The sequence below is a fragment of the Saccopteryx leptura genome, chromosome 4 (genome assembly GCF_036850995.1).
Source record: "Saccopteryx leptura isolate mSacLep1 chromosome 4, mSacLep1_pri_phased_curated, whole genome shotgun sequence".
In the NCBI taxonomy this organism is placed as follows: Eukaryota; Metazoa; Chordata; class Mammalia; order Chiroptera; family Emballonuridae; genus Saccopteryx; species Saccopteryx leptura.
In genome coordinates, this window is record NC_089506.1 from 112,924,917 (window position 1) to 112,940,193 (window position 15,277).

A 15,277-nucleotide genomic window follows, 5' to 3' on the forward strand; every position below is an offset into this window, starting at 1 on the left:
AAACGGAAGTAATGTAAGTTATTTATTCTTTCTCTGCGGACTGGTACCAAATGGCCCACGGACTGGTATCAGTTCGTGGCCCGGGTATTGAGGACCACTGCTTTACAGAACAAGTTTGCTGATGCCTAATTTATTTGATTGGTAAGACAGGAGAGAGGGTCACTCGGCTTCTGCAGTCCATTCTCCCTATATCTCTCCTTCCAGAGCTGTATTGTTTCTTCCTCTGTCCCTCTCTCTTTTATAAAGGAGGCCTGGTAATGTCCAGCTGATCTACCTGGGACCAGTGAGTAAATTCTACTCAGGATAAAAGTAAAAAACAAACAAACAAAAAACAAACTAGAAAGGCAACTTGGAGTCCAAGGCATGGTCTCTGGTCTAGCACTATCAGCAACAATTGTTTGTATTTTGATCTCTTTCTGGCACCTACTTCTCAACTGGTTTTGAATCTGGAGGAGAGATGTATGTGCTTCACTGGACTTCACAAACCTCAGCTTCTTCCTCCTCGTAGCAAGAGTGTTGGAAATCTCATTTCCTTCTTGAAGTTGCCCCAAAAAGGAAATAAGTGCTGAGTTAATTTTTATCCTGCTCATATCCTCTCTGAATAGGCAACTCTCATGACTCATTCTTAAACTCTAGATAGACCACATAAAACCACTTATACCAATGCTCACACAAAGTTTAGATGGTTGTTTCATGCTGAGACATCATATGTTTATGTAAGTATCTGCATGTCCTTTTATAGACTAGATCTAAATTACTACCCTGTTTCCCCGAAAATAAGACATCCCCCGAAAATAAGATCTAGTGCAGTTTTTTTCAAGCTTAGAAATATAAGGTCTCCCCTGAAAATAAGGCCTAGCAGGTCTTTAGGAGCAAAATTTATATAAGACACTGTCTTATTTTCAGGGAAACAGGGTAGATTGTTGTACCTGGAAATAGTCACAAGAAATTCTTGATGGAATTCAGAGTTTCTCTGGTTATGCTGATGTTTGTGATGATATGACTACAGTATATTAATAAATGTTGGTATTTTTTGTTCAACAATAAATGTGAGTGGAAAAATAAGACATCCCCTGAAAATAAGACCTAGCGCTTCTTTAGGAGCAAAAATTAATATAAGACACTGTCTTTTTTTCGGGGAAACATGGCATAAACTCTCTCAGATTTGAGCTCCCAAGTAGGTTTCTGTTTAACTTGAGACCTGGTTTGTTTAATAACCAACACAATGTTCTGTTAATTATTGTGGTTTCCCTCATTAATCAAGAAGACCCCACTAAGCCATTACCAAAAAATTTATTCCTGTAGTTTTATAAAGAAGACAGAAAATATAATAAATAACAGGTATATAGCTTGAGGGGGAAAAAAACCTTAAGCCCTAATAAAAATTTCTAGAAATAAACATGAGAAAGAAAAATCAGTCTCTAATGTGTCGCCCATAGCTTTCATTTACTCAATTAATCTATCAATATAGGTAGAAAATGTCCATTACATACAAATTCTCTCTGACATCCTATGGAGGAAGAAGCATTAAAATTAATAATATAAAGTGAATAGTTGGTAAAAAACCTTAATGTTCAGGCAGAAAAATCCAGTTTGATCAGTAGATGGTCACAAAGGGTAACTGAGAAAATGGAGAGTTTTGGGGGGGAAGTTGTTCCAGCAGTCATGAATATTGATATTTCTCACTATAGACCAGTGGGAAGGAAAGCAGGGTAGGCCTAGCAGTAGTCTGTTGGCAGGAGGCTGATAAGGGTATTCAGGGAAGTAATTCCTCCAAAGGCAGGGCAGCTGTGTGTAAACTCAATGGGGCGTTGTTTAGAGGAATGCAACAACTGAGGGAACAGCGCTTGTCACCCAGACATTTCTCTGGCTCAGCCCTTGTGACCTCTCAGGGAGAAAGGAATACAATAAAAAGGTAGCAAAAGTGTTGAAGGCAGTGTTGAACAACATATGTAACAATGGATGACGGGGTTGGGGTGGGGCAAAGGGCACTCCCCCACTCAGAGGTGACCTTGCGGCTGGAGCTCTAAGCAGCACCCAGAAACAGCCCAGAGCTGGAGCAGACAAATGAGAGAGCATGACACTCGGGCAGCCTCAGTACCTCTGGAGGCTTGCAGCTGCTCCACAATATGGACAAGCAATCATAGAGACAGCATGAATCCCAAACTAAATTATAAAATAATGTGCCTGCCACCATGGAGTTAACAAATCCAAGTCCCAAACATATATGGACTTCTCTCCCAACGTCCCACCCCTACCAAGATTTTTAGAGGAAAAAAAGATCCCGAGACTCCAAGAACTGGATGGCCAACATTATAAAGCTGGAATCATAATAAATGGGAGCAGAGCCTTCAAATGAGCATGTAGTTACAAACTATTGCTTCCAGGTTGCACAGCCTGGAAAACACAATTTACGGAAATGTAAAAAGAGGAGGAGTAAGGTAGAGAGGCGAGCACAAGAGCACTGGTTGTGTTAAATATCAGCTGTGTAACCTTGATCAAGTCATTCAAATGCCCTGGGCTTCAGATCCTGGATCAAAAAAGTGGACTCTTTTTTTTTTTTTTAAGTGAGAAGCAGGGAGGCAGAAAGACAGACTCCCACATGCATCTTGACTGAAATCCACCTGGCAGGCCCCCTACTGGGTGATGCTTTCTGCCCATCTGGGGCTGTTGCTCTGTTGCTTGGCAACTGAGCTACTTTAGTGCCTACAAGGTGAGGCCATGTAGTCATCCTTAGTGCCTGGGGCCAACTTGCTCCTACGGAGCCATGGCTGTGGGAAGGGAAGCGAAAGAGAGAGAAGGGGGAACAAGAGGGTCAGAGAAGCAGAAGGTCACTTCTCCTGTGTGCCCTAACTGGAAATTGAACCTGGGATGTCCATACACTGGGCTGACACTCTACCACTAAGCCAACTGGCCAGTGCCAGTGGACTCTTACAAATGCCCTGACAAGGTTATTGTGAAGCTCAAATGGAATCATACGTGGGAAAACACTATATTTTAATAAAGTGCTATTATTTATAAAAGATTCTGAGTGCACTACTTTCCAGCTGTCACCTGATGTAAAAATGTATTTGTGTTTCCAGAGCCATTTTCCAAGAAAGTAATTTTTCTCGCATATGTAAGTGTCCTAGCAAAATCTAGAGCTGCTTGAAGTGACTAATGTTAGGAGGCTACGTGTATGCCTGTGAGGGGACACAACTAGACAAATGCAACTGTAGCTGCCAACAGGAGAAATAAAGGTAGAAAAGTCTTTTGGGCAGTAGAAAGCAGAAACCATAAAAATCGTGGCCTTATTTTAACATTTCTCAGTGTATAGCAGAGTCAGTGTGATTGTGTTGGTAGTGATGGTTCTATTGGGAAATCTTAACTTTAAATTGCCTGCCAATCTTTATTTTGTGTATCTAAGAAGGGCCATTTATCACTTTTATGAAGCCGGCAAAAGCCCATACTGAGGGGGAAAAGATCTAATTATTGAGCAGAACATGTCCTCACACTAAATAGTTATAGTGAGAGCAACAGGCTGAAGGCTCTAAAATGGGTAATAAATGTTTTGATAAAACAAATCAAAGATTGTCCCTAACAGAAAAACAACCCTTCCTCACCTCCACAAACTTTCTGTCTTCCCAGGGAGCAAGTTCCCAACATTTCATGATGCTCTGAGAAGATGAATTCTTACTGGTTCAACTATGGTGATAGTTCATCTCCACAGAACAGCCCTTTCTTTAGTCTTCAAAAATAACCCCTGTATGTACACGAGTTTCACAATTAACAAAGCACATCGTACAGGTAAAATTTACCTTATTGTAGAGAGAGGATCTGGGGACTCACTTAAACTCAGGGAAATTATTATGCAGACTAGATTCAGGAAGTCCCTTTCCCCATTGCATTTCAGATTGGTGGGGTTTGTAGAATTATTCTATTTAGAATCCACATTTACTTCCCTTCTTGTTCCAGGAGCAGAGCTATTTTTCTTACTTAACTTAAGAAAACCAAGATCATCTTTGAATAAACTACAAGTTCATCCTTTAATTCAAAGTAAAACTGATCCCTTAACAGCTATCTAAAGTCTGTCTCAGTGCAGTAAGTTCCCAAGTTACAAACATCTGACTTAGGTACAACTCGTACTTATGAACAGAGTACCATAAGGACTAATAATAATCAACAGCAGTTGGACATCAATGAACATGATATCCTAGAGTTACTCAACTCCCATGGCAAAGAACTAACCAATAAAGACCTTATGGAATTAGAGCAGCAGATAATAGCATTAAGGGAAGTAAACAGGGACCTAGAAACTCCAGAACTGAACAAATTTTTTACAAAACAATTATCTGATGCTTTTCATCTCATTGAAGCAGGAGTGGCAAAGTTAGAGGAGGAAGATCTCGCTCGATACAAAGAGGTTCACCAAAGTTTGCCATACAGTTACCGAAGGCCTAAGGCACTACAAGACCATTTATGATGAGAGAAAGAAAAGCTCTGGACAAACCTCCCTTGATGCCTACTTCAAGAAAGTGACTTGAGCAGCAGAATGAAACCCTGGCTGTCCAACACCAGACCCATCCTCTCTTACAAGTCCATCATCTTCGCATCATCTAAGACTGTTAAGGGATGTATTGGCACAGAACAGTAAAAATAAATACCATGTTAAGAAAACATCTTTCTAAGTCACATTAATATATAAATGTACTTGTTCCACCTTACATACAAATTCAACTTAAGAACAAACCCATAGAACCTATTTCATTTGTAACCCAGGGACTTCCAGAAATTCCTATCTTAGTCACATAAATCTTCCTTACCCTGTCTATTTCTTGGGGATAACTGTCCAGTTACTTTATTCTCTTAACTTTTTTCTCATTATTTTCTTAATGCTTTCTCTGATTTAGATTCTATACTGATTGTTGTCCATCATCATGTCTTTCCTTCTGGCTTAGCCTATAGGAATGCTGTCTACTAGCCACATATATGGCTACTGAGCACTTGGAGGGTGGCTAGGCTGAATGGAAATGTGCTATAAGCAATAAAATCCATAATAGATTTTGAAGACTTAGAATTCCCTAAAGAATATAATATCTCAGTGATAATTTTTGTGTATTGATTACCTTTCAAAATGATAACACTCTAGACAAACTGGTTTTGATAAAATATATTATTGAAATTAATTTCACCTGTTCTTTTTACTTTTTTAAGTGGTTGGATAATTTATAGTTACATATGTGGCTTACATTATAGTTCTATGGGCAGTGCTGACCTAGAGCATTTAAGTTTGCCTGCTAAGTCTTCATCCTAGCTCTACCTTCTTCCCTTCCCTTCAATACAACCCCTATCTTCTGGTCTATTTTCTTTTCCCAAAAGCATGAAGATTCTCCTCCAACTAAGCATTCTGTTTGATTACCTTTATCTTAGCCAAAGGAGAGTTCTTAAGCCCACATCCACACATCTGTTTGGGGATAGTTGTAAGTACTCACTGTCACTCATAGCAAGTATGCTAGCCCGTAGTTATTTCACTAAAATTTTTTTAATGTTTTCCTTATTCCTGAGATAATGTATTGAGGCTTTATAAAAGCAGACAGAGAGATGGCAGAGTACTCACAGTTATTCCTACTGGCCTGGAAAGTAAAGCTGACTTCATGGAAAATTACATCCAGTGAGATAGTTCCACATGAAGTGGAACAAATTCAGTGTCAATAATCAAGGGCATGCATAGGGTTCCTCTGAGAATGCACAGTTAATAAAAATTAAAAATGGATGGTGAGACCAGTTGTGTTTCCCTTGAAGAAAGGTCATAGACAGTATCAACCCAGCCCAAGGGAGCGATGGGGCTGAATACTTTCCAAGTGCTTGACATAAACAGCAAAACTTGTTTTCTCCATTGTGGTTTACCATTCTTTTTTACACTTCTTATATATTTACAGAGAAATCAGTCTATGCACAGACATGTTTATAACAAGCCATGGTTAATACTTAATGTAGTCAAACTTGACTTACAAAGATTCCAGAATTGAAGATGCCATTCCTGCCTTGTCTCTGTGTCCTCTCTACCTGTTGCCTTCCCCAGGCCCTGCTGTCTTTCACCAGCCTCAAGTCCCACCTTGAACTTGAAACACTTGAAGCTTTTAGGGAATCAGTGAGAAGGCTGTGGGAAGGCAGGAAACCATTTGGGGTGCTGGTCACCTCTGAAATAGTTTCTGTGCTTTGCTGAATTTCTTTTCATCTCACTGGGCCACATTGTCAGAATTACCTCATACAGATTTATGTGGGTTAAGAGAGAATCTTTTCAAAATGCAAATAGTCTTGAAAGTGTTAAAGGGTTTTCAGTAATTTACACTGAGTGTGAATTTATTCAATCACATTGTCTCTCTGCTCCTGAGATTAGTAGCCTTCCCGTACTCACTGCTCACCTCCCTCAGCAATAAAGACAAGTATTTCCTTTCAAAATGAAGAATTAGAAACTTCAATCCGCTAAGATGTTAATATTTTAGTGGCTAAAAAAAGCCATGTCAAGTCTTTCAAGACATTTTATTTCAAGATGGCAAATTCATAAGCATTCTTCTTGCAGTAGAACTGCCCCTTGGGTTTGCTCCAGTAAAATGGTGTGAAAACTAGAAAAGTTGGAAGAAACTTCATTTTTGCTCTGTGGAAGTAGGAGCTGGCGTGGGACACCAGTAGATGGCTCTGCTGTCAGCTGTGGGGAAGGTAGTTTCATCTTCGGTTGCAGCTGTTTGAGGAGGGCAGGAAAGACAAACAATGTACATCAGGGGCTATTGTTAGAGTTCATTAATTTATCCATCCCACTCATTCTCCAGGAGGAGTTATGGGATTACTCAAGGATATGCACTTAGGCTTTACCGTGCTGTTTATGCACCACACCTACTTATCTCACCTAAACAGATCCTGTCCATGAGTAGGACCATCCCAGTGGGTCCAGGCCTCCATAGGTCATTTAAGGTCATAACAAATACTCAACTCAAAAAGTCACAGAAAACACTGTCCTTGATAGCTAAAATGTTCTTAATCCATTGGTGGGATTCAGCCGGTTCGCACCAGTTCAGTAGAACCAATACCTAATTTTTTGTTGTTTTCAGCAAACCAGTTGTTAAAATGGCACTTGTAATCAGGGTTCTCTCTAAGGTGGGGTCCCAGGCAGCTGTCCAATATGGAAATCACAAATTTATATTCCTCATTCTTTTTTAACATTCATTTGTACAACAGTGTATTTTAAGCGCCCATAGTAATGTTCAATCTGTCCATAGATGAAAAAAATTTGATGGAACTATGTTTGTAATATTTATTTATTCATTTCATAAAACTCGTTAGACCTTTGATGAAGTATTACATTAATTCCCCTACATTTGTTACTTCAGTAAACAAACATATAACATAAAGAGAAAAAGTGTCAAACAACCAGGGGATGACAACTTGTATTGTTTTTTGTCAGGTATTATTTAATATTTTCTCATTAATATTTTAAAACTCATTCTTATAACATAATCTAGTCCTGTGTACCTCTCTTATTGTTCTTATTTAAGTATTAAATGCATGAAACAATCAACTACCTTTCAGTATATTGTTTTTTTTATACTCAAAATGGTCATTAGGGCAAAGAACCGCTTGTTAAATTATTTGAAACCCACCGCAGACTTAATCCCTGTTTCAAGTTCACAAAACAGACAATTAATAGTGAAGAGAACTGAAAACTTAGGAAATCATTATTTCTCCAATATTCTTGTAGGAGATGATATATTAGTAACACTTTTAAGCCCTGCATTTAGACAATCCAAGACAAAAACAGCAACTCTTACAAGTATTTTTACAGAATAGGCTTTCAATAAATATCTTTGGATTTATTTGTTCAATGTGCTTTTAAAATCACTGTGAAATATACATCCTGATTTATTCGTGCATGTATTTTCAATAAATACCATCTTACCAAAGATATCAAATCATCTTCAGTTACCAGCTGTTGCATAACTTGGACACAGGCACATGTGCTACACAAGTCTGCAGAGTAGGAAATTTATTACAGCAGTTGATGCTGCTATCCATTCAAGACCAGAGAAAATATGTTTAATCAGTAAGGGCTATAAAACAAACCAAAACGAAAGCCTTAAATTTTCAGATACATTATGTTTAAAAATACTTTTAATAACTCAGAGAAAGAGTATGTTTGGTAGCTGGGCTGATTACATGGACAGATACATCTAGTCAGGGCTTCAAGAATAGTGGCCACATGCGGCTGTGACTGCATATTTTCAACCACACAACTGGGCTGCATTCCTGAAACAGATGTCACTTTATACAGGAGTGGCTCTGTACATTGTAGGAATGGTAAATATTTTCTAAATCTGCAGCCTACAAAAGGAAGAACATGAACATTCTAGAATAGTCATGATTTAATCATGGAACACAATATAAAGATTAGTGTTTTATATCCCAGGATATTATTTATTTAAAAAACAACAATGGGCAGTCTCTATATCTACTGGGACCATGGTTTACATAAAGCTAGTCCTTGGGAATTACTACTTCCGCCTGAGGGAAAAAGTCACACTGCTCTACCACAGCTGCTGCTATGAGTCTATGCTTCACATATCCTTCTCCTCATCTCTCTAACTATGCAAAAAGCCTTTGAACTTCTTCCACCGTGGGCTCTAAGCTTAAATGCATGTGGTGTTTCTGTTGAAAATAATGGGCAAAAAAAAGTTAACAAAAGGCAGGATAATTCTCTCAGCATCACCACCCGAGGCCTCCCCTTTCTCCTATGTCCATAGCTACCTCTCTTCCAGTTAAGGTGCATGATCATCTGCCAAATCTCTAGCCTCTGTTCCATCCCAACTCTTTAAAGCCTCCAGCTATTTCTCAGCTCTTCCTTAGTTTCTCTACTTAAGAGTCCAGGAAATTCACTGAACATAGGTACCCTCCAAAGTATAAATAAGGCCCTGGCTGGTTGGCTCAGTGGTAGAGTGTTGGCCTGGCATGTGGATGTCCCAGGTTCATATCCTGGTCAGGATACACAGAAGAAGCAACCAGCTGCTTCTCTACCCCTTCCTCTCCCTTCTCTCTCTCTCTCTCTCTTTCTTCCCCTCCTGCAGCCACTGCTTGGTTGTAGTGAGTTGGCCCCGGGTGCTGAGGATGGCTCCATGGCCTTGCCTCAGGTGCTAAAATAGTTTGGTTGCCAAGCAACGGAGCTAAGGCCCCAGATAGGCAGAGCATTGTCCCCTAATAGGCTTGCCAGGTGGATCCTGGTCAAGGCGAATATGGGAGTCTGACTCTCTGCCTCACTGCCTTTCACTTAAGAAAAAAAAAAAAGGGCCCTTGCCTGTTGGCTTAGTGGTAGAGCGTTGGCCTGGCATGCAGGAGTCCTGGGTTCAATTCCTGGCCAGGGCACACAGAAGAAGCACCCATCTGCTTCTCCACTCCTCCCCTTCTCCTTCCTCTCTGTCTCTCTCTTCCCCTCCTGCAGCCAAAGCTCCATTGGAGCAAGGTTGGCCCGGGCGCTGAGGATGGCTCCATGGCCTCTGCCTCAGGCACTAGAATGGCTCTGGTTGCAACAGAGCAACACCCCAGATGAGCAGAGCATCGCCCCCTGGTGGACATGCTGGGTGGATCCCAGTCGGACTCATGTGGGAGTCTGTCTAAATGCCTCCCCATTTCCAACTTCAGAAAAAAAAAAAAGACCCATGTTTTATCTGTATCTTATCTCCCTCTAGCACTCTTGGGAAAAAGAAAAAAGTATCTCTAGAATAATAAGATGTGGAACCCTTCTGCTCATTATCTCCCTTATAATTTTCAAAGAAATCCCTTAGAAAAATTACAGAGGAAAAATTTACTCTTATTGGACCTACTTATTTCTCACCAGTCAAGGAATGAAAGAAGTAATAGTTACAAACAAAAATGGTAGCAGTGGAATGGGCAGAATGCTGCCCAAACCCTGGGCTCTAAGAGAAGAAAGAGGGCAGGGGGTGATCAGAAATCTGACATGGGTGAAAAAATTATTCCAGGGATTTCTTCTAGGTAGAAAGTCTGAGCCTCTGACAACTGTTCAATTTTTGACATCTTGGAATCCATTCATTTTTTGTAGTGCGAATGTATATCCATCTTTCTTTCCAGTATTAAAACCTTGCCAAGATGTTAGTCTAAATGTGTCTTTAGTAGCAACTCCTGCCACAACCATGCAGGAGAAAGGAGATCCTCAAGCTGAAACAACTAGAACATACTACAGTCTGAAACATTTTATGAGTGCATAGTATTCTCATTTACTATGCTGAGCACAGATGTTGCTGAGATAAATGACGAAGTTCGACTTCAAATTCAAGTCCAATGCAGGAGTAGAATAAAGAAATATGTAAATGGTAATAATGTGACAAATGCTAGAGGATCAGGGCTTTTCCAATAGACTGAGTCTTGAGAGCCTAGTAAAGTGAATCAGTGTGAGAAAGACAGAAAGGGAATTCCAGGTTGAAGGAGCAACTGATGCAAATAAAAAAAGTGTGAGAAGGCTCCCAAAGTAGTTTGATATAGCCGGAACACTGAGTAGAAGTTGAAGGAGACAAGAGAGGAGAGATGGGAGAATGAAGCAGGGCTAAATTGTGAGTAGCTTTATCTAACATCCACAGAAATTTGATTTTCTACCAAAGAAAATGTGACGACATTGAAAGTTTTTAAATAGAACAGAAGATCACTCTGCATGCATTTTGAATTATAGATATGGGATATTATTACATACCAGAGACCAGTTAATAGGTTTCATTTCAGGTAAAAAGAAATAACCCAGAACCCAGGCATTAGGGATGCAACAGGGGATAAATAATACATTATTAGAAATGCACACTGGACAGGACTTGGTGACAATGAATGTGCATTTGAGAGAGAAGAATGAAACTAGTGTTAACTACCAGGTTTCTGGCCTGGATGGTGAGTTGACTGAAAGTGGCTGTCACTAAGAAGGTGCAGTTGAAGACTTGATGGACTGAGTTGAGCTGCATAAGAGCTGCACGCAGCTTAAAGATACCAAGGCAGCCAGCTGGCATGAGGGTCGAGGCTCAGGAGGAAGACAAGGGTGCAGCTACAGGTTATGAAGGGCAGAGCCTACAGAGCTGGCTCGTCCACATCCCACCAATTCTTCCCTTCCTAGGTTATAACTCCCTGCATAGCCTTATCCTGCCCCTTCCACCCACCTATGAGTCTGGGAAGTACACATAAATCAAAGCTATTCATGAATCACTGGCTTCAGGCATGTGCCAAGTTGAGAACAGAGAGCCAGAATAGCCCAGGATTTTCAGTTGGTGGCTCTTTGTCCTTGGCTTTCTTTTAAATATCCTACTCAGCCTTGGCAACCTGGCTGTCCAAATTTATAGCTTGGTCCCAAGGACTTTTTGTTGTTTCTGTCAGCCTAGCCTAGACCATCTCTGTAGCCAGGTCACATTCTGTACTTGACCATCCATATTTTTTATAAAAGTTAGAGAAAAAAAAAGTGTCCTCTTTGTCTGGCATTTACTGCCTTGAGAACCCATAGTTCGCTGAGCAGAATATATCTTTGTGCTATTTAGAAAAGATGGCCCCCGTGCAGGGCATACTGACTGCATGTGCAGCTCTGCCTTGGCTTCAGACTGAGCTATTTGGCTGTGGGGAGAGTGTTTGTGGCCAGTGTTAGTCCTGAGCTGTTCTCATGTCTCACTTTCATGGGCAGCTGCCATCCATGGCTTTCCTGTTTCACTTTGCCCCTAGGCAAGTATATCTGAGAGTATAGTCCTACTAAGCTAGAAGCCCATACTGCAGACCTTGGGAATTTTCTACTAAAAATTCATAGAAGTCATGACAAGTCAAATAAGTTTGTAAATCTGATGTATATGTTTGCTTGCTTATAGTTTGCATTGGATGTGGGAGACTGGCTGTAAGCTGGCAAAGTCCTTATAGCCCAATGCTTAGTTTTAAGACTAAGCCTTTCCCACCCTTTTAATACTAAGGTCTTTTCAACAGCCTTCTAATACTAAGATCTTCTCAAAACTAAGCTTTTCCCCACACCCTTGACTGTTGCAAGATGGGGGGTGGTGCCCTCTTATGAGGAATCCTGTTTATGCCTCAGATAAGTGGCTCTGTATCAGAGACTTCCTTATTTGTATATTGGCTTAAAGGCTTTAATTTTCTACATTATAAAATAAAGCAGATCGAGGGCTCTCTTGCTTGGTTCCTGCCATCAGCATTGCAGAGGAGAGGCAGCCAAGATAGTGGAGTGCTGAAGGAGAAGCCAGTTTGTGCAGAGTTTGTGCAAAGAGAAGGAAATGGGGAACAGAGGTGAATAAGGCTGGTGGAGCCTTTCATTCTAGGAAAACTCAGATGAGTCAGCGGCTTTGCGAGCCCTGAATGGAAAGGAAGTGTTTTCCCACTGTGTGTATTTACCCCCTTACTGGGTGCAAGCTAGGATTAAAGGTAATGGCCCACCAGTTCTTGGCTCTGTTCTTTCATTACCATCTGTAAAGTCAGAAGCCATGGCCACTACTATCAAAGCAGCCTGGCCCATGCAGGTTCGCATTGGATTCGGACAGTCGGTAAAGAAACAATGGAGCCAAAAACTGGTGGGCCATAGTCTTTAATCCTAGCTTGCACCTAGCGGGCAAGTAAAAACACTCACTGGGCTCCAAGACCCACTCACATTCAGTGCTCACAAAGCTACTGACTTATCCGAGTTTCCTAGAATTAAAGGTTTCTAGCTCACCAGCTTTATTCTCCTCAGTTCCCCATCTCCTTCCTTATCCAGCATCAAACTGCACAAATTGGCATCTCACTCAACACTCCGCCATCTTGGCTGCTTCTCCTGGCCTCCTCCACGTGGCCTTTCTCTGCTCTCTGCTCTGCTCCCTCCTCTAATGATAATCTCAGGAACCAAGAGCGCAAGCTCCCGTTCTGCCCCTATTTTATAGTGTAGCTTCACAACCTTTAATCCAATATACAAAATAGGGAAGTCTCTAATACAAAGTCACTTCTCTGAGGCATGATTGGATTTGATGTGGGGTGCCACATCAAAAAGGGTGGGAAAGGCTTAATCCCAAAACCAAGCCCCAGGCTACAAGGATTCTGCTTGCCCACCGCCTGCCCCCAACACACATTAATATCACCTGGGAGACGGCCTCCATGTGGGCGGCTTCATCTTTAACAAAGTGAGCATAATACATTTTATCTGCCCAACACCATCTCTCCGAATTAAATGGGAACCTGCATTGGCCAGGCCACTATAATGGTGGCTGTGGCTACTGGCTTTACAACAAGCAATAAAGAGTTAAATACCTCTGTGGACAGAAAAAGGAACAGCATTCTAAACCTGACAAGGTCAGGGGAGGTGTTGGGCAGATAAAATGTATTATGCTCACTTTGTTAAAGTGGCGCTGCCCATGAGGAGGCCGTCGCCCAGGTGATATTAATGTGTGTCTCTGTGGGCAGGTAGAATCCTTGTAGCCTGGGGCTTGGTTTTGGGATTAAGCCTTTCCCACCCTTTTTGATATGGGGTGGTACAATCCCATCATGACTCAGAGAAGTGACTTTGTATTAGAGACTTCCCTATTTTGTATATTGGATTAAAGGTTGTGAAGCTACACTATAAAATAGAGGCAGAATAGGAGCTTGCGTTCTTGGTTCCTGGGATGATTAGCATGAGAGAGCAGAGGGAGCAGAGCAGAGAGCAGAAAGAGGCCATGTGGCCAGGAGAAGCAGCTAAGATGGCGGAGTGCTGAGTGAGATGCCAGTTTGTGCAGAGTTTGTATCTAGGATAAGGAAGGAGATGAGAAACTGAGGAGAATGAGGCTGGTGAGCTAGAAACCTTTAATTCTAGGAAACTCGGATAAGTCAGTGGCTTTGTGAGCACTGAATGTGAGTGGGTTTTGGAGCCCAGTGTATGTTTTTACTTGCCCGCCGGGTGCAAGCTAGGATTAAAGACTATGGCCCACCAGTTTGTGGCTCCGTTGTTTCTTTACCGACTGTCCGAATCCAATGCGAACCTGCATGGGCCAGGAGGCTGCTGTGATGGTGGCCCTGGCCTTGCCTCCTGGCTTTACAGGAGGTCTGCGAGGCAGGTCTTATAAAACTCAGAGACCTAAATTAACTACATAAGATGGTCTGAAATGAAAGCTTCCTAACTAAAAGAGAAGGTTATGGCCCATTAATTATACCCTAGGCTGGAATCTTCCTTGACAAAGGTCAATCACCTTAACTGAGCCTACCTGTTGTCTTTTTGCATTTGTGATAACATACATAGCTTTGGAATGTCTGAGTAATCTCCCTTTTTTCCAGACTCCTCAGGGCACAGTCTCTGGCAAGAGACCGCAAAACATCTCATTATGATATTGTTCCCTGAATGCCAACTCTACTTGCTGTAAATGTTAACTATTCTGTACCCACCAATGGAAAAGAAGCATGTTTCTCTCCATTTTACTCTTTAGCTCATCTCAGAGATTTCCCCGCTTTGCTTCCTCCTGCCTCCCTAATCTACCTCCAGTGGATTCCATGTAACCTTCCTTGTGGCTCCTCCTTTGCTTGTAACATATCAAATAAACTGCAAAACTGCCACTGTTGGAGGATTTTCTCAATCTGTTGAGGTGTTGCATCCAGACAATTGTCAGTTTGGCTCAAAAAAAAAACTCATAAAAATTCTCTGTTGTTTGGACATTTCTTATGTTGACAACTTTGTCCTCCATCCTCTGTACAGGGCTAGCCCACAGGAAGCCTGCCTCTGGCCTGGAGGCCCTGTGCTCAGTATCTGTCAACCACGGTGACATCAGAACTGAGCACATGTTCCTCTCAGACATGCTGCACATTCTACACATCAAGTACTTCACGGGTGAAATTGGGCTCTGCAGGCTAGTCTGAGAAAATACGAAAATGATGATGTCAGATGAATGAATGTACATTAGGCTGACATAAACCTGTGTGAAAGGATTTGTTTCCTGTCCTAGGAGAAAATGAGCCAATGGCAAACTTCCTTTCTCACGGGGCCCCTGAGTGCATAACTTACTCAGAAGAGCTGACCTGTGGTGGCGCAGTGGATAAAGCGTCGACCTGGAAATGCTGAGGTCGCCGGTTCGAAACCCTGGGCTTGCCTGGTCAAGGCACATATGGGAGTTGATGCTTCCAGCTCCTCCCCCCCTTCTCTCTCTCTGTCTCTCCTCTCTCTCTCTCTCTCTCTCTGTCTCCCTCTCCTCTCTAAAATGAATAAATAAATAAAAATAAAAAAAAATAAAAAAACTTACTCAGAAGAAATAGAAGCGAGTAGCCTCTTAGAAAG